We start from the raw sequence: 21,194 nt of genomic DNA on the forward strand, positions 1-21,194 counted from the left end.
CAATATTACATGGCTTGGGTGGGGCCCACGCCCGGTGGTGGGTGGGCGCGTCTGCAGTGACCCCCCCATCTCAGACATCCAACACTCTTGTGTCATCAAGCTTGAAAAACGAGTACCCTCTCCCTGGGCCCCCCAGCTCCGGTGATGGCCTCGTGCGGTGGACATTTTTTAACGAGAAGCCATTTCAATGGAAGGCAAGGCCTGCTCACGATACATGCGATCAGTTATCCTCTAACCATCCATTCAATCCGTTTGCGAACCCCCCCACCCCCCACTGAGCGCGAGGAAAGCCTGTGATTCCGGCATCTGTGCAGAGGGCCGCCTCGTGTCACGCCACCGACCCATTGGCTCCTTCCGTTCCGAGTCTAATCTTCTTGGACAGGGCTTTCCAGTGTTATCCAGGAACCTCAATCTACTCCATAAGGGGTGTGAGCTGACACACTTGGGGCTCAGAGACATTTACACCGCTATGGGCGCAATAATGTCAAAGGTTAACACACTTGAAGGATTCACACTTGAGGAGAACCATCTCCGGTTCCGGAAGCACCTCAAAACCTTCCTCTTTGCTTCTGCTTTCTCTCTCCCTCTCCCCTGCTAAAGTCTCGACTGAATCTGCACCGAATCTGCAACTGGGCCACTCTCACCGACCTCGGTCCTGGTCCCAGCCACTCTCCTCTTGCACTGCCTCCCTGGCAACCCCTGCACTGAGGGACTGTCTCTGTATCCCTACAGCCCCCCCTTTCCCAGCACTTGTCTGCACTTATCTTGCACTTGCCACCAGCTGGCCCTATTTATTTACTTATTCTACTTACTTGTATTGCACTTCCCCCCTCCCCTTCCCCTTGCACTTTTCCCTTCCCCCTACCCCTGCACTTGCGCGGTCTGAATGACACCTGGCCTAGTAGGATCGTTGTCTGTCTTCCCCTTGTTCCCCCCTCCCTGCCTCGTCGCGCCTTGAAACACTTGTGTATAGGCGCGTTACAAATGCCATATCATATCATATCATATCTGGAATGTGTTAATATTGACAATTTCTCACATGCAACATCCTTAGCGAAGCCCTTGGCATAATCCACGTCGATACAAACTGTAATAGATCAAAACAAATCTTACCTCAGCTGTAGAAACAGATTCCCCACAGGGCGATGCTCCCAAAACCTATGGCCAAGTCCTTATGGCATCGATCTGCACGCCGGGAGATCCACTGTATAACGATGCTCCCAAACCCTATGCCCAAGTCCTTATGGCATCGATCTGCACGCCGGGAGATCCACTGTATAACGATGCTCCCAAACCTTATGCCCAAGTCCTTATGGCATCGATCTGCAATCCGAGAGATCCACTGTATAACGATGCTCCCAAACCCTATGCCAAGTCCTTATGGCATCGATCTGCACGCCGGGAGATCCACTGTATAATGATGCTCCCAAACCTTATGCCCAAGTCCTTATGGCATCGATCTGCAATCTGAGAGATCCACTGTATAACGATGCTCCCAAACCCTATGCCCAAGTCCTTATGGCATCGATCTGCACGCCTGGAGATCCACTGTATAACGATGCTCCCAAACCCTATGCCCAAGTCCTTATGGCATCGATCTGCACGCCTGGAGATCCACTGTATAACGATGCTCCCAAACCCTATGCCCAAGTCCTTATGGTATCGATCTGCATGCCGGGAGATCCACTGTATAACGATGCTCCCAAACCCTATGCCCAAGTCCTTATGATATCGATCTGCACGCCGGGAGATCCACTGTATAACGATGCTCCCAAACCCTATGCCCAAGTCCTTATGGTATCGATCTGCACGCCTGGAGATCCACTGTATAACGATGCTCCCAAACCCTATGCCCAAGTCCTTATGGCATTGATCTGCACGCCGGGAGATCCACTGTATAACGATGCTCCCAAACCCTATGCCAAGTCCTTATGGCATCGATCTGCACGCCGGGAGATCCACTGTATAACGATGCTCCCAAACCCTATGCCCAAGTCCTTATGGTATCGATCTGCACGCCGGGAGATCCACTGTATAACGATGCTCCCAAACCCTATGCCCAAGTCCTTATGGTATCGATCTGCACGCCGGGAGATCCACTGTATAACGATGCTCCCAAACCCTATGCCCAAGTCCTTATGGCATCGATCTGCATGCCGGGAGATCCACTGTATAACGATGCTCCCAAACCCTATGCCCAAGTCCTTATGGCATTGATCTGCACGCCGGGAGATCCACTGTATAACGATGCTCCCAAAACCTATGCCCAAGTGCTTATGGCATTGATCTGCAATCCGAGAGATCCACTGTATAACGATGCTCCCAAAACCTATGGCCAAGTCCTTATGGCATCGATCTGCACGCCGGGAGATCCACTGTATAACGATGCTCCCAAAACCTATGCCCAAGTCCTTATGGCATCGATCTCCATGCCGGGAGATCCACTGTATAACGATGCTCCCAAACCTTATGCCCAAGTCCTTATGGCATTGATCTGCAATCCGAGAGATCCACTGTATAACAATGCTCCCAAACCCTATGCCCAAGTCCTTATGGTATCGATCTGCACGCCGGGAGATCCACTGTATAACGATGCTCCCAAACCCTATGCCCAAGTCCTTATGGTATCGATCTGCACGCCGGGAGATCCACTGTATAACGATGCTCCCAAACCCTATGCCCAAGTCCTTATGGCATCGATCTGCAATCCGAGAGATCCACTGTATAACGATGCTCCCAAACCCTATGCCAAGTCCTTATGGCATCGATCTGCACGCCGGGAGATCCACTGTATAACGATGCTCCCAAACCTTATGCCCAAGTCCTTATGGCATTGATCTGCACGCCGGGAGATCCACTGTATAACAATGCTCCCAAACCTTACGGCCAAGTCCTTATGGCATGCATCTGCACGCCGGGAGATCCACTGTATAACGATGCTCCCAAACCCTATGGCCAAGTGCTTATGGCATCGATCTGCAATCCGGGAGATCCACTGTATAACGATGCTCCCAAACCCTATGCCCAAGTCCTTATGGTATCGATCTGCACGCCGGGAGATCCACTGTATAACGATGCTCCCAAACCCTATGCCCAAGTCCTTATGGTATCGATCTGCACGCCGGGAGATCCACTGTATAACGATGCTCCCAAACCCTATGCCCAAGTCCTTATGGCATCGATCTGCAATCCGAGAGATCCACTGTATAACGATGCTCCCAAACCCTATGCCAAGTCCTTATGGCATCGATCTGCACGCCGGGAGATCCACTGTATAACGATGCTCCCAAACCTTATGCCCAAGTCCTTATGGCATTGATCTGCACGCCGGGAGATCCACTGTATAACGATGCTCCCAAACCCTATGCCCAAGTCCTTATGGCATTGATCTGCACGCCAGGAGATCCACTGTATAACGATGCTCCCAAACCCTATGCCCAAGTCCTTATGGCATCGATCTCCACGCCGGGAAATCTACTGTATAGCTAACTCAGTGAAAATCCAAGAGATGGAAAAAAATGGAAATGGACCAGGTACCCAACAACTGTTCTCCCTCCAAGGATATGCGGCCAAAGGTCCCGATGGATGATGAGAGAGATGGTTCCATCGATTCTTACTCCAGACCGTCCATCAGCGCTTAATAATTTAATGGAACAAGAGTCGCCTCACATGGGACCTTGAAGGACCCATGTCACCTATTTGTCATCTCTCCCGTAAAGCCAGACTGCTTCAAAATCGGACCACCAAAAGACTTGCGCTTAAAAAAATCCTAAACGCTATTGCTCTCAAAAAATCAAACAACACCCAAAACGAAGGCACATAGCTCAAATATGAGAAATCTTGTTGATGTATCTCCTGAAAACATAATTCTTGATCTTAATTAAATGATGAAACCAGGACAGCCGTTCAAGTCAAATCTGGCGGTAACCTTGTTTAACCTCTACCTATCTGACATGGATAAAATTTGGGAGTTAGCAGTCTCGTTTCCAGTGGAAATTGGCAGACTATCTCAATTGGTTGGCATTCGCCGATGACATTCTGCTTTTCGATCGCACCCCGTTTGGGTTATAGGCAAAGCTCCATTTATTTGCACACTATGCAAACAACCTCAACTTAATCTATAATGCAAAGAAATCTAGGATTATTATCTTTAAGAAGTTAAAACGCAAGGTGGTATCGTACGTATGGTCCATTAATGAAATCCTGATTCCACGTGCTCATGAGGTCTGCTATCTGGGTATAATCTTACTGATATTCAATCTATAGTAATGCGGAGAGCCTCCCTTAATCTTAAAGCTAAACCGCTAATTTGCCAAATGCGAATTATCTACAAAAAACCTTGCAAATTTGCTATGGGGCCTTTGCTTAATTTCTACTCATTGAAAGCTGAGCAAATAATTCTGTATGAGCTCGACATTTGTATAGCAAAAGTCCTCGCCTTCTTAGACTAACTTCAAGCCAGAATGTGGAAGCAATGCTTGACCTTAGTAAACTCTCTTCCAAATGTTGTTCTGAGACAAGAATTGGGATTGGTCGCTCTCTCTGTGCGCTACCCATGGAGGCTTCTCAATAATTACAGCAAAATGAATGCTCCTCCCCAAACTCTCTTTATGAGGAATTGCAGACTATGCTGGAACTTGGACAACCCCCCTTCTCTTGTCTCTTTCCAACTAAACATGGAAAATCTTCTCTTACAAATTGGTCTAGGGTGGAACGATTTACTGACTAGACCTGGCCACGTAAAAAATAATAAGTTTTGACTATGACTGGTGCAAAACAGTTGATACACTTAGCCAATATACCTGTTATAAGGAGAATACAATATTTACTTTAAAAAGATACCCACGTCAGCTGTACCTTTTACATTTTCCATCTAGTAAGGCACGAGAGACGTACTTAAGGTTTAAGCTAAATCAGAGGAGGACCCTTGAAAAGATCAAACACTGAGCCCCCACTCACTCACAACTGACTGTAGATCAGTGCTGGTTTTGCAAAGCCATTAGTTAACTAGCTAGAAACATGCAAACACTTGGTAATCTACTGCGCATTTTTCAACTTTCACAAACTTACTGCATTTGGGGAAGATCTAATTGGTTGTCTTATCTCTCTCATGAATTGCTGTCCTGAAGATCCGTGAAGATCTGCTCTCCAACCTTGACTCTAACATCCCCTCTGTCCTCATCCTCCTCGATCTCTCTTCTGCCTTCAACATGGTCAACCATACCATCCTGCTCAACCGTCTTCGTGAAAACCTGGGTATCACTGATCAGGCTCTGGCCTGGCTGACCTCTTTACTCTCAGATCGACCCTCCCAGGTCCAACTTGGGCCCTTCCTTTCATCTATCTTCCTCTCTACCTGTGGTGTTCCCCAGGGGTCTAACCTCTTGCCCTGGCTTTTCAACCAATACCTGGCAACTCTCACCCACTGCATTGCCACTTTCTGCTCAAATGTCCAGTGCTACGCTGACGACACCCAACTCATTTTCAGGCTGCCCTCTGCCACCTCCTCGCCCTCTCTCATCTCTGATTGCTAACTGCCATTCAAGATTGGTGTGCCGTCAATGATCTTTGTCTGAATGCCAGCAAGACAGAAATCCTCCTCATCGACACCCCTTCACCATCCTTTCCCCTCACCCTCTTGGCCTCAAGCCCTAGGATCGTATCTCTCCAGCTCTGAAATCTCTCAATTGGCTCCCAGTGGATGCAAGGATTAAATTCAAAACCCTCTGCATTGTCCACAAGGCTTTCTGGGGCCTGGGTCCAAAATACCTTCAGCTATTCCTCCGCAAATACCTCCCCTCTAGAGCTCTTCGCTCCTCTAACTCCAACTCCCTCAGGGTCGGTCGTTTTTCTAAGAAACGAGCTGGGGGTAGATCTCTGTCTTCAGCTGGGGCCTCCCTCTGGAACAGCCTCCCTGCCACTCTAAAACGTGAGGAGAACCATCTCCGGTTCCGGAAGCACCTCAAGACCGTCCTCTTTTCTTCTGCCGTTGCTCCCCCTTTCCCCCTGCTGATCTGTACTCTCTTGGCACCGTGCACCTGGCCACCCTCTGTCCTCAGGGCCCAGGAACCTGCTCACACTGCCACCCGCCCACACTGCCTCCGGTCCACCCCTTGCACTGGGATCTGTATCTGTACCCAAACAGGCCTCCCCTTTTTCTTCCTGCACTTATCAGACCTACCCTGTCTGCTGCCTTTAACCCAGCACTTGCAAATTGCTGGCTGCACTGCCACTGTTTGTTGTCTTTATTATTTATTGATTGTTATTTATCTGTTTCTCCTCTGCTTCGCACTTTCCACTTCTCCCCCCTTCCATGCACTTTTCCCCTCCCGCTCTCCCATGCACTTGCGCGTTCTCAATGTCTCTGGGCCTAGTAAGATCGCTGTTTTGTTCTCCCATGTTCCCCCCCCTTGCCTTGTCACGCTCTGAAACACTTGTGTAGGAGCGCGATAGAAATAAAATATCAATATCAATATCACATTTAATCCTTGTGGGTGAGCTGTATGATGGGTACGAGCCTTAAGATTATATTGGCACTAACACAGCTTCTGGTTCAGATTAATGAGGTGTTGGCTCATAAAATGATCTGATATTGAGTCACCATCCTTATTTTTAATCTTATACCAGAATTCATAATCTCCGCTTGATCGTGCTCTCCCATTTCATCACTATTACACAAACTATTCTTTGGTTCAGAACTTTTATGTTTTTGGCTGTGACGGTCTGAATTGTTCTCGGACAGGGTCTCTATTTGTATATTTTCCTCTGATGACCTTATTCGGAGCAACTTACGCATTGAATGTCACACAACATTAGGTGCTCTAATTTTACACTGACGTTCTTTTGGGACACGTAGATAGCTATTCCTTTGGGGCAGAGAATAAACGACTACTACTCTTCTAAACGGTCGACCTGGATTTAGCATTTTAAAACTATTGCTCTTCTGGAATTTAAAGACCAAATTTACTGTGTATTTTTGACCGCTGTATTTATGATGGATTTATTGTTGTATTTTTTAATTATGAACTTGTGGAGTATAGTGGAGTATCTGTTTTTACTTGTTTTTGTTTATTTTTAAGCATATTTTAAATTTGATTTGTTTTACTTAAAAGAGATACGCTGCTATGTTTCACAAGATTTTCGTAAATTTGCTTATTTGCTCCAGCACCCACATTGTTTATCTGTTATATATGAGCTTATGTTTCTGTTCTATACAATTTGCTCAAACCCTCAGAATAAGCTTTCTGCTTAATTTGGCTACTATGGTGCTAAAAAAAAGAAGAAAAAAAGAAAACTACAGTTTTTATTAATTGGTGTATGTACTTTACCCCCTTCTTTTTCTTTATGTATATATGATTTGTATACATGCTCCGTATGATGATGTTTATCGTTACTGTATATGTAATGGTGTAAACGTTTTAATTTGAAACTAAATACAACAATTAAAAAATAAGGGAAAAAAAGAGATACGATCCCTGCGCTTGAGGCCAAGGACAAGTCTCGCAGTCCTGTTCTGGATGAGTTGCAGAGGGCGGAGAGTAGAAGCAGGCAGATTTAGATAGAGGCTGTTACAATAGTCCAGCCTAGAGAGAACCTGAGCTCTGGAGACAGTGAGCTTCTGGGGGAAGGAGAGGAAAGGAAAAATACCTCTGAGGAGGTGCAGCTGGTAGTGTGACTTCTTAGAGACGTCAGGGATGTGAGGAGAGAAGGAAAGGGTGGAGTCGAAGATGACCCTGAGGTTTTTAGCCTCACAGGTGGGAGCAGGAAGAGGGCCAAGAGAGGCCAGCCAGAGAATGACAGGAAAGGAGGGAGCAGGTATGCAGTTGAGGAGAATGTCGGTCTTACTGGCATTAAGGCATAGATCATTGGCGGCACACCACTACTGGATGGCGGACACAGTCAGAAATGAGAGAAGGAGAAGAGGTGGCAGAAGGGAGTCTGAAAATGAGTTGATTGTCATCCGCATAGCACTGAAAGTTCAGGCAGAGTGCGGCATGCGGTGGGCAAGATGTGCCAGGTATCGGTTGAACAGCCAGAGAGAGAGATCAGACCCCTGAGGAACACCACAGGTGTAGGTAAAGATATTGGGGAGGAAGGACGCAAGTTGGACCTGGCAGGGTCGATCGGAAAGGAAAGAGGTCTGCCAAGCCAGGGCCTGACCGGTGATACCCAGGTTATCACTGAGACATTTGAGCAGGATGGCATGGTTGACCGTGTCAAAGGCGGAAGAGAGATCAAGCAAGATGAGGACACAGGGGGTGTTGGAATCAAGGTTGGAGAGCAGGTGTTCACAGATGTTCAGTAGAGCTGTTTCCGTGCCATGTCACTAGCTACCCGGAACTGTTACAGTCCTATCACTGCACTGGGACACCCTGCCATGAACTTTGACCGACCCATCCCTGCAGTGACTCCTTACCCTGAACTGTGACAGTTCTATCCCTGCAGTGACTCCCTACCCTGAACTGTGACAGTCCCATCACTGCACTCTTACTCCTTATCCTGAACTGCCTTTGCCTGCATTGGCTCTTCCCTGTATTGTGACTCACTACCCTGAACCTTTTCAGTCCTAACCCTGCAGTGTGTCTCCCTACTCGGAACTGTGACATTCCCATCCCTGCAGTGTGACTCCCTGCCCTAAACCCTGACAGTCCAATTCCTGCAGTGTGACTCCCTACCCTGAACTGCGACAATCCCACCCCTGCACTGACTCCCTAACCTCAACTGTGAAACTGTGACTATCCTATCCCTGCACTGTGACTCCCTACCCTGACATGTGACAGTCCCATCCCTGCAGTGTGACTCCCTAACCTGAATCTCAACAATCCTATCCCTGCAGTGTGACTCCCTACCATGAACTATGGCAGTTCATCCCTGCAATGTGACTCCCTACCCTAAAATGCGACAGTTGTGTCACTGCACTGTGAATCCCTATTGTGAACTGTGACAGTCCCATCCCTGCAGTGTGACTCCCTTCCCTGAACCCTGACAGCCCCATCCCTGCAGTGTCACTTCCTACCCTGACATGTGACTGTGCCATGCCTACAGAGACTCTCTACCCTAAACTGTGACTATCCTATCCCTGCACTGTGACTCAATACCCTGAACTGTGACTGTCATATCCCCGCATTGTGACTCTCTAACATGAACTGCATCAGTACCATACTTGCAGCGTGACTCTGCACCCTGAACTGTGACAGTCCCATCCCTGCAGTTTGACTTCTTAACCTGAATATCAACATCCCTGTAGTGTCACTTCCTACCCTGACATGTGACTCTTCCATACCTGCAGTGACTCCCTACCCTGAACTGTGACTATCTTATCCCTGCACTGTGGCTCCCTACCCAGAACTGTGACTTTCCTATCCCTACACTGTGACTCCCTAGCCTGAACTGCAACAGTCATATCCCTGCACTGTGACTCCCCAACCAAAACTGTGACAGTCCCATCCCTTTAGTGTGACTCCCTAACCTGAATATCAACAGTCCTGTCACTGCACTGTGAATCCCTACCCTGAACTGTAACAGTCCCATCCCTGCAGTGTGACTCCCTACCCTGAGCCCTGACAGTCCCACCCCTGCACTGTGATTCCCCATCCTGAGCTGCCACAGTCCTGTCACTGCAATGTGAAACCCTATTGTGCACTTTGGCAGTCCCATCCCTGCAGCGTGACTCCCTACTCTAAAACCTGACAGTCTAATTCCTGCAATGTGACTCCCTACCCTGAAATGGGATGGTCCCACCATTGCACTATGACTCTCCACCCTTAATTGTGAGAGTTCTATCCCTGCAGTGACTCCCTACCATGAACTGTGACAATCCCATCACTGCACTCTTACTCCTTGCCCTGAACAGCATTTGCTTGCATTGGCCTTACCTGTAGTGTGACTCACTCCCCTGAATCATGTCAGTCCTAACCCTGCAGTGTGTCTCCCTACCCAGAACTGTGACAGTCCCATTTCTGCAGTGTGACTCCCCACCCTGAACTGTGATGATCCCATCCCTGCAGTGACTCCCTAACCTCAACTGTGACTGTCCCATCCGTGAAGTGACTCCCTAGCCTCAACTGTGACTATCCTATCCCTGCACTGTGACTCCCTACCATGAATTGTGACAGTCCCATCCCTGCAGTGTGACTCCCTACCATGAACTGCATCAGTCCCATCCCTGCAGTGTGACTCTCTACCATGAACTGCATCAGTCCCATCCCTGCAGTGTGACACCCTACAATGAACTGCGACAGTCCCATCCCTGTAGCGTGACTCCCTAACCTGAATCTCAACAATCCTGTCCCTGCAGTGTGACTCCCTACCATGAACTATGGCCGTTCCATCCCTGCAATGTGACTCCCTACCCTGAAATGCGACAGTCGTGTCACTGCACTGTGAATCCCTATTGTGAACTGTGACAGTCCCATCCCTGCAGTGTGTCTCCCTACCCTGTACTGTGACAGTCCCATCCCTGCAGTATGATTCACAACCCTTACCTGAGACAGTCCCATCAGTGCACTGTGACTCACTTCCCTGAACCATTACAGTCGTATTCTCCAGTGCCTCCATTCTCTGAACTATGGTATACCAAACACTGCCATGTGACTAGCTACCCGGAACTGTTACAGTCCTATCACTGCACTGGGACTCCCTGCCATGAATTTTGAACGGACCATCCCTGCAGTGACTCCCTACCCTGAACTGTGACAATCCCATCACTGCACACTTACTCCTTGCCCTGAACTGCCTTTGCCTCATTGGCCTTTCCCTGCATTGTGACTCACTACCCTGAATAATTTCTGTCCTAACCCTGCAGTGTGTCTCCCTACCCGGAACTGTGACAGTCCCATCCCTGCAGTGACTCCCTAACCTCAACGGTGACTATCCTATCCCTGCACTGTGACTCTCTACCATGAAATGCAACAGTTGTGTCACTGCACTGTGAATCCCTATTGTGAACTGTGACAGTCCGATACCTGCAGTGTTTCTCCCTACCCTGAACCCTGACAGTCCCATCCCTGCAGTATCACTTCCTACCCTGACATGTGACAGTCCCATCCGTGCAGTGTGACTACCTACCCTGAACCCTGACAGCCCCATCCCTGCAGTGTCACTTCCTACCCTGACATGTGACTGTACCATGCCTGCAAAAAATCCCTAGCCTAAACTGTGACTATCCTACCACTGCACTGTGATTCCCTACCCTGAAATGTGACTGTCATATCCCTGCACTGTGACTCTCTAGCCTGAACTGCGACAGTCCTATCCCTGTGCTGTGACTACCTACCCAAAACTGTGACAGTCACACCCCTTTAGTGTGACTCTCTAACCTGAATATAAACATCCCTGTAGTGTCACTCCCTACCCTGACATGTGACTCTGCCATGCCTGCAGTGACTCCCTACCCTGAACTGTGACTATCTTATCCATGCACTGTGGCTCCCTACCCTGAACTGCGACTTTCCTAACACTGAACTGTTACTCCCTAGCCTGAACTGCAACAGTCCTATCCCTGCACTGTGACTCCCCAACCAAAACTGTGACAGTCGCATCGCTTTAGTGTGACTCCCTAACCTGAATATCAACAGTCCTATCACTGCACTGTGACTCCCTACCATGAATTTTGATGGTCCCATCCCTGCAGTGACTCCCTACCATGAACCCCTACAGTCCCATCCCTGTGGTGTGACTCCCTACCCTGAACTGAATTAGTCCCATCCCTGCAGTGTGACTCCCTAATCTAAATCTCCACAGTCCCATCCCTGCAGTGTAACTCCCTATCATGAACTGCATCAGTCCCATCCCTGCAGTGTGACTCCCTATGCTGAACTGTGACAGTCCTGTCACTGCACTGTGAATCCCTACTGTGAACAGTGACAATCTCATCCCTGCAGTGTGACTCCCTACCATGAACACTGACAGTCCCATCCCTACATTGTCACTTCCTACCCTGAACTGTAACTATCCCAGCCCTGCAGTGACTCTCTAACCTGAACTGTGGCAGTCCCAACCCTGCAATGTGACTCTCTACCCTGTACTGTGACAGTCCCATCCTTGCAGTATGACTCACAACCCTTAACTGAGACAGTCCCATCAGTGCACTGTGACTCACTTCCCTGAACCACTACAGCTGTATTCTCCAGTGCCTCCATTCCCTGAACTGTGGTATACCAAACACTGCCATGTGACTAGCTACCCGGAACTCTTACAGTCCTATCACTGCACTGGGACTCCCTGCCATGAATTTTGACTGGCCCATCCCTGCAGTGACTCCCTACCCTGAACTGTGACAGTTCTATCCCTGCAGCGACTCCCTACCCTGAACTGTGACAATCCCATCACTGCACTCTTACTCCTTGCCCTGAACAGCCTTTGCCTGCATTGGCCTTTCCCTGTATTGTGACTCACTACCCTGAATAATGTCTGTCCTAACCCTGCAGTGTGTCTCCCCACCCGGAACTGTGACAGTCCCATTCCTGCAGTGTGACTCCCCACCCTGAAATGTGATGATCCCATCCCTGCAGTGACTCCATAACCTCAACTGTGACTATCCCATCCCTGCAGTGACTCCCTACCCTGAACTGTGACTATCCTATCCCTGCACTGTGACTCCCCACTCTGAACTGCGACAGTCCCATCCCTGTAGTGACTCCCTAACCTCAATCTTGACACTCCTATCCCTGCACTTTGACTCTCTACCCAGAACTGTGCCTATCCCATCCCTGCAGTGACTCCCTAACCTGAACTGTGGCTATCCTATCCCTGCACTGTGACTCCCTACCATGAACTGCGTAAGTACCATTGCTGCAGTGTGACTCCCTACCCTGAACTGTGACAGTCCTATCCCTGCAGTGTGACTCCCTACCATGAACTGCGGCAGTGCCATCCCTGCAGTGTGACTCCCTACCCTGTACTGTGACAGTCCCATACCTGCAGTATGACTCACAACCCTTAACTGAGACAGCCCATCAGTGCACTGTGACTCACTTCCCTGAACCACTACAGTCGTATTCTCCAGTGCCTCCATTCCCTGAACTGTGGTATACCAAACACTGCCATGTGACTAGCTACCCGAAACTGTTACAGTCCTATCACTGCACTGGGACTCCACACCATGAATTTTGAACGGACCATCCCTGCAGTGACTCCCTACCCTGAACTGTGACAATCCCATCACTGCACTCTTACTCCTTACCCTAAACTGCCTTTGCCTGCATTGGCTTTTCCCTGTATTTTGACTCACTACCCTGAACCATTTCAGTCCTAACCCTGCAGTGGGTCTCCCTACTCGGAACGGTGATAGTCCCATCCCTGCAGTATGACTCCGTGCCCTAAACCCTGACAGTCCCATTCCTGCAGTGTGACTCCCTACCCTGAACTGTGACTATCCCATCCCTGCCGTAACTCCCTAACCTCAACTGTGACTATCCTATCCCTGCACTGTGACTCCCACCATGAACTGCAACAGTCCCATCCCTGAAGTGACTCCCTAACCTCAACTGTGGCTATCCTATCCCTGCACTGTGACTCCCTACCCTGAACGGTGACAGTCCCATCCCTGTAGTGTGACTCCCTAACCTGAATCTCAACAATCCTATCCCTGCGGTGTGACTCCATACCATGAACTGTGGCAGTTCCATCCCTCCAATATGACTCCCTACCCTGAAATGTGACAGTCATGTCATTGCACTGGTAATCCCTATTATGAACTGTGACAGTCCCATCCATGCAGTGTGTTTCCCTACCCTGAACCCTGACAGTCCCATCCTTGCAGTGTCACTTCCTACCCTGACATGTGACAGTCCAATTCCTGCAATGTGACTCCCTACCCTGAAATGGGATGGTCCCACCATTGCACTATGACTCTCCACCCTTAATTGTGAGAGTTCTATCCCTGCAGTGACTCCCTACCATGAACTGTGACAATCCCATCACTGCACTCTTACTCCTTGCCCTGAACAGCATTTGCTTGCATTGGCCTTACCTGTAGTGTGACTCACTCCCCTGAATCATGTCAGTCCTAACCCTGCAGTGTGTCTCCCTACCCAGAACTGTGACAGTCCCATTTCTGCAGTGTGACTCCCCACCCTGAACTGTGATGATCCCATCCCTGCAGTGACTCCCTAACCTCAACTGTGACTGTCCCATCCGTGAAGTGACTCCCTAGCCTCAACTGTGACTATCCTATCCCTGCACTGTGACTCCCTACCATGAATTGTGACAGTCCCATCCCTGCAGTGTGACTCCCTACCATGAACTGCATCAGTCCCATCCCTGCAGTGTGACTCTCTACCATGAACTGCATCAGTCCCATCCCTGCAGGGTGACACCCTACAATGAACTGCGACAGTCCCATCCCTGTAGCGTGACTCCCTAACCTGAATCTCAACAATCCTGTCCCTGCAGTGTGACTCCCTACCATGAACTATGGCAGTTCCATCCCTGCAATGTGACTCCCTACCCTGAAATGCGACAGTCGTGTCACTGCACTGTGAATCCCTATTGTGAACTGTGACAGTCCCATCCCTGCAGTGTGTCTCCCTACCCTGTACTGTGACAGTCCCATCCCTGCAGTATGATTCACAACCCTTAACTGAGACAGTCCCATCAGTGCACTGTGACTCACTTCCCTGAACCATTACAGTCGTATTCTCCAGTGCCTCCATTCCCTGAACTGTGGTATACCAAACACTGCCATGTGACTAGCTACCCGGAACTGTTACAGTCCTATCACTGCACTGGGACTCCCTGCCATGAATTTTGACCGGTCCATCCCTGCAGTGACTCCCTACCCTGAACTGTGACTATCGTATCATTGCACTGTGACTCCCCACTCTGAACTGTGACAGTTCTATCCCTGCAGTGACTCCCTACCCTGAACTGTGACAATCCCATCACTGCACTCTTACTCCTTGCCCTGAACAGCATTTGCTTGCATTGGCCTTACCTGTAGTGTGACTCACTCCCCTGAATCATGTCAGTCCTAACCCTGCAGTGTGTCTCCCTACCCAGAACTGTGACAGTCCCATTCCTGCAGTGTGACTACCCACCCTGAACTGTGATGATCCCATCCCTGCAGTGACTCCCTAACCTCAACTGTGACTATCCCATCCCTGCAGTGACTCCCTAACCTCAACGGTGACTATCCTATCCCTGCACTGTGACTCTCTACCATGAACTGCGACAGTCTCATACCTGTAGCGTGACTCCCTAACCTGAATCTCAATAATCCTATCCCTGCAGTGTGACTCCCTACTATGAACTATGGCATTTCCATCCCTGCAGTGTGACTCCCTACCCTGAAATGCAACAGTTGTGTCACTGCACTGTGAATCCCTATTGTGAACTGTGACAGTCCGATACCTGCAGTATATCTCCCTACCCTGAACCCTGACAGTCCCATCCCTGCAGTATCACTTCCTACCCTGACATGTGACAGTCCCATCCGTGCAGTGTGACTACCTACCCTGAACCCTGACAGCCCCATCCCTGCAGTGTCACTTCCTACCCTGACATGTGACTGTGCCATGCCTGCAAAAAATCCCTAGCCTAAACTGTGACTATCCTACCCCTGCACTGTGATTCCCTACCCTGAAATGTGACTGTCATATCCCTGCACTGTGACTCTCTAGCCTGAACTGCGACAGTCCTATCCCTGTGCTGTGACTACCTACCCAAAACTGTGACAGTCGCACCCCTTTAGTGTGACTCTCTAACCTGAATATAAACATCCCTGTAGTGTCACTCCCTACCCTGACATGTGACTCTGCCATGCATGCAGTGACTCCCTACCCTGAACTGTGACTATCTTATCCCTGCACTGTGGCTCCCTACCCTGAACTGCGACTTTCCTAACACTGAACTGTTACTCCCTAGCCTGAACTGCAACAGTCCTACACCCTGCACTGTGACTCTCCAACCAAAACTGTGACAGTCGCATCGCTTTAGTGTGACTCCCTAACCTGAATATCAACAGTCCTATCACTGCACTGTGACTCCCTACTATGAATTTTGATGGTCCCATCCCTGCAGTGACTCCCTACCATGAACCCCTACAGTCCCATCCCTGTGGTGTGACTCCCTACCCTGAACTGAATTAGTCCCAACCCTGCAGTGTGACTCCCTAATCTAAATCTCCACAGTCCCATCCCTGCAGTGTAACTCCCTATCATGAACTGCATCAGTCCCATCCCTGCAGTGTGACTCCCTATGCTGAACTGTGACAGTCCTGTCACTGCCCTGTGAATCCCTACTGTGAACAGTGACAGTCCCATCCCTGCAGTGTGACTCCCTACCATGAACACTGACAGTCCCATCCCTACAGTGTCACTTCCTACCCTGAACTGTAACTATCCCAGCCCTGCAGTGACTCTCTAACCTGAACTGCGGCAGTCCCAACCCTGCAATGTGACTCTCTACCCTGTACTGTGACAGTCCCATCCTTGCAGTATGACTCACAACCCTTAACTGAGACAGTCCCATCAGTGCACTGTGACTCACTTCCCTGAACCACTACAGCTGTATTCTCCAGTGCCTCCATTCCCTGAACTGTGGTATACCAAACACTGCCATGTGACTAGCTACCCGGAACTCTTACAGTCCTATCACTGCACTGGGACTCCCTGCCATGAATTTTGACTGGCCCATCCCTGCAGTGACTCCCTACCCTAAACTGTGACAGTTCTATCCCTGCAGCGACTCCCTACCCTGAACTGTGACAATCCCATCACTGCACTCTTACTCCTTGCCCTGAACAGCCTTTGCCTGCATTGGCCTTTCCCTGTATTGTGACTCACTACCCTGAATAATTTCTGGCCTAACCCTGCAGTGTGTCTCCCCACCCGGAACTGTGACAGTCCCATTCCTGCAGTGTGACTCCCCACCCTGAACTGCGACAGTCCCATCCCTGTAGTGACTCCCTAACCTCAATCTTGACACTCCTATCCCTGCACTTTGACTCTCTACCCAGAACTGTGCCTATCCCATCCCTGCAGTGACTCCCTAACCTGAACTGTGGCTATCCTATCCCTGCACTGTGACTCCCTACCATGAACTGCGTAAGTACCATTGCTGCAGTGTGACTCCCTACCCTGAACTGTGACAGTCCTATCCCTGCAGTGTGACTCCCTACCATGAACTGCGGCAGTGCCATCCCTGCAGTGTGACTCCCTACCCTGTACTGTGACAGTCCCATCCCTGCAGTATGACTCACAACCCTTAACTGAGACAGCCCATCAGTGCACTGCGACTCACTTCCCTGAACCACTACAGTCGTATTCTCCAGTGCCTCCATTCCCTGAACTGTGGTATACCAAACACTGCCATGTGACTAGCTACCCGAAACTGTTACAGTCCTATCACTGCACTGGGACTCCCCGCCATGAATTTTGAACGGACCATCCCTGCAGTGACTCCCTACCCTGAACTGTGACAATCCCATCACTGCACTCTTACTCTTTACCCTAAACTGCCTTTGCCTGCATTGGCTTTTCCCTGTATTTTGACTCACTACCCTGAACCATTTCAGTCCTAACCCTGCAGTGTGTCTCCCTACTCGGAACGGTGATAGTCCCATCCCTGCAGTATGACTCCCTGCCCTAAACCCTGACAGTCCCATTCCTGCAGTGTGACTCCCTACCCTGAACTGTGACTATCCCATCCCTGCCATAACTCCCTAACCTCAACTGTGACTATCCTATCCCTGCACTGTGACTCCCACCATGAACTGCAACAGTCCCATCCCTGAAGTGACTCCCTAACCTCAACTGTGGCTATCCTATCCCTGCACTGTGACTCCCTACCCTGAACGGTGACAGTCCCATCCCTGTAGTGTGACTCCCTAACCTGAATCTCAACAATCCTATCCCTGCAGTGTGACTCCATACCATGAACTGTGGCAGTTCCATCCCTCCAATATGACTCCCTACCCTGAAATGCAACAGTCGTGTCATTGCACTGGGAATCCCTATTATGAACTGTGACAGTCCCATCCATGCAGTGTGTTTCCCTACCCTGAACCCTGACAGTCCCATCCTTGCAGTGTCACTTCCTACCCTGACATGTGACAGTCCCATCCCTGCAGTGTGACTCCCTACCCTGAACCCTGACAGTCCCATCCCTGCAGTGTCACTTCCTACCCTGACATGTGACTATGCCATGCCTACAGAGACCCCCTACCCTGAACTGTGACTATCATATCCCTGCACTGTGACTCCCTACCATGAACTGTGACTGTCATATCCCCGCACTGTGACTCTCTACCATGAACTGCATCAGTCCCACACATGCAGCGTGACTCTGTACCCTGAACTGTGACAGTCCTATCCCTGTATCCCTGCAGTTCGACTCCCTAACCTGAATATCAACATCCCTGTAGTGTCACTCCCACCCTGACATGTGACTCTGCCATGCCTACAGTGAAACCCTACCCTGAACTGTGACTATCCTATCCCTGCACTGTGTCTCCCTACCCTGAACTGCGACTTACCTATCCCTGCACTGTGACTCCCTAGCCAGAACTGCAACAGTCCTATCCCTGCACTGTGAATCACTACCCTGAACTGTAACAATCCCATCCCTGCCGTGTGACTGCCTACACTGAACCCTGACAGTCCCACCCCTGCACTGTGACTCCCTATCCTGAGCTGCCACAGTCCTGTCACTGCAATGTGAAACCCTATTGTGAACTTTGACAGTCCAATCCCTGAAGTGTGACTCCCCTCTCTAAACCCTGACAGTCCAATTCCTGCAATGTGACTCCCTACCCTGAAATGGGATGGTCCCACCATTGCACTATGACTCTCCACCATGAACTGTAACAGTTCTATCCCTGCAGTGACTCCCTATGATGAACTGTGACAATCCCATCATTGCACTCTTACTGCTTACCCTGAACTGCCTTTGCCTGAATTGGCCTTTCCCTGTATTGTGACTCACTACCCTGAACCATGCCAATCCTAACCCTGCAGTGTGTCTCCCTACCCAGAACTGTGACACCCATTCCTGCAGTGTGACTCCCTACCCTGAACTGTAATGATCCCATCCCTGCAGTGACTCCCTAACCTCAACTCTGACTGTCCTATCCCTGCACTGTGACTCCCCACTCTGAACTGCGACAGTCCCATCCCTGTAGTGACTCCCTAACTTCAATCTTCACACTACTATCCCTGCAGTGTGACTCCCTACCCAGACTGTGACTATCCCATCCCTGCAGTGACTTCCTAACCTGAACTGTGACTATCCTATCCCTGCACTTTGACTCCCTACCATGAACTGTGTACGTCCCATTGCAGCAGTGTGACTCCCTATTGTGAACAGTGACAGACCGATCCCTACAGTGTCACTTCCTACCCTGAACTGTAACTTTCCCAGCCCTGCAGTGACTCCCTAACATGAACTGTGACTAGCCTATCCCGGCACTGTGACTCCCCACTCTGAACTGCGACAGTCCCATCCCTGTAGTGACTCCCTAACTTCAATCTTGACACTACTATCCCTGCAGTGTGACTCCCTACCCAGACTGTGACTATCCCATCCCTGCAGTGACTCCCTAACCTGAACTGTGACCATCCTATCCCTGCACTGTGACTCCCTACCATGAACTACTGTGTACGTCCCATTGCTGCAGTGTGACTCCCTACCCTGAACTGTGACAGTCCTATCCCTGCAGTGTTACTCCCTACCATGAACTGCAGCAGTCCCATCCCTGCAGTGTGACTCCCTACCCTGTACTGTGACAGTCCCATCCCTACAGTATGACTCATAACCCTTAACTGAGACAGTCCCATCAGTGCACTGTGACTCACTTCCCTGAACCACTACAGTCGTATTCTCCAGTGCCTCCATTCTCTGAACTGTGGTATACCAAACACTGCCATGTGACTAGCTTTCCGGAACTGTTACAGTCCTATCACTGCACTGCGACTCCCTGCCATGGTCTTTGACCGGCCCATCCCTGCAGTGACTCCCTACCCTGGACTGTGACAGTTCTATCCCTGAAGTGACTCCCTACCCTGAACCGTGACAATCCCATCACTGCACTCTTACTCCTTACCCTGAACTGCCTTTGCCTGCATTGGCTTTTCCCTGTATTGTGACTCACTACTCTGAACCATTTCAGTCCTAACCCTGCAGTGTGTCTCCCTACTCGGAACGGTGACATTCCCATCACTGCAGTGTGACTCCCTGCCCTAAACCCTGACAGTCCAATTCCTGCAGTGTGACTCCCTACCCGAAACTGTGACTATCCCATCCCTGCACTGATTCCCTAACCTCAACTGGGAAACTGTGACTATCCTATCCCTGCACTGTGACTCCCTACCCTGAACTGCAACAGTCCCATCCCTGTAGTGTGACTCCCTAACCTGAATCTCAACAATCCTTTCCCTGCAGTGTGACTCCATACCATGAACTGTGGGAGTTGCATCCCTACAATATGACTCCCTACCCTGAAATGCGACAGTCAAGTCACTGCACTGTGAATCCCTATTATGAACTGTGACAGTCCCATCCATGCAGTGTGTCTCCCTACCCTGACAGTGCCATCCCTGCAGTGTCACTTCCTACCCTGACATGTGACAGTCCCATCCCTGCAGTGTGACTCCCTACCCTGAACCCTGACAGTCCCATCCCAGCAGTGTCACTTCCGACCCTGACATGTGACTGTGCCATGCCTACAGAGACTCCCTACCCTGAACTGTGACTATCCTATTCCTGCACTGTGACTCCCTACCCTGAACTGTCACTGTAATATACCCGCACTGTGACTCTCTGCCATGAACTGTATCAGTCCCATACTTGCAGTGTGACTCTGTACCCTGAACTGTGACAGTCCCATCCCTGCAGTTTGACTCCCTAACCTGAATATCAACATCCCTGTAGTGTCACTCCTACCCTGACATGTGACTCTGCCATGCCTGCAGTGAATCACTACCCTGGACCTTGACTATCTTATCCCTGCACTGTGGCTCCCTACCTTGAACTGTGACTTTCCTATCCCTGCACTGTGACTCCCTAGCCTGAACTGCAACAGTCCTATCCCTGCACTGTGACTCCCCACCCAAAACTGTGACAGTCCCATCCCTTTAGTGTGACTCCCTAACCTGAATATCAACAGTCCTGTTGCTGCACTGTGAATCCCTACCCTGAACTGTAACAGTCCCATCCCTGCAGTGTGACTCCCTACCCTAAACCCTGACACCCCACCC

Source organism: Ambystoma mexicanum, chromosome 3q (assembly GCF_040938575.1).
Source record: "Ambystoma mexicanum isolate Mex_15411 chromosome 3q, UKY_AmexF1_1, whole genome shotgun sequence".
Lineage (NCBI taxonomy): Eukaryota > Metazoa > Chordata > Amphibia > Caudata > Ambystomatidae > Ambystoma > Ambystoma mexicanum.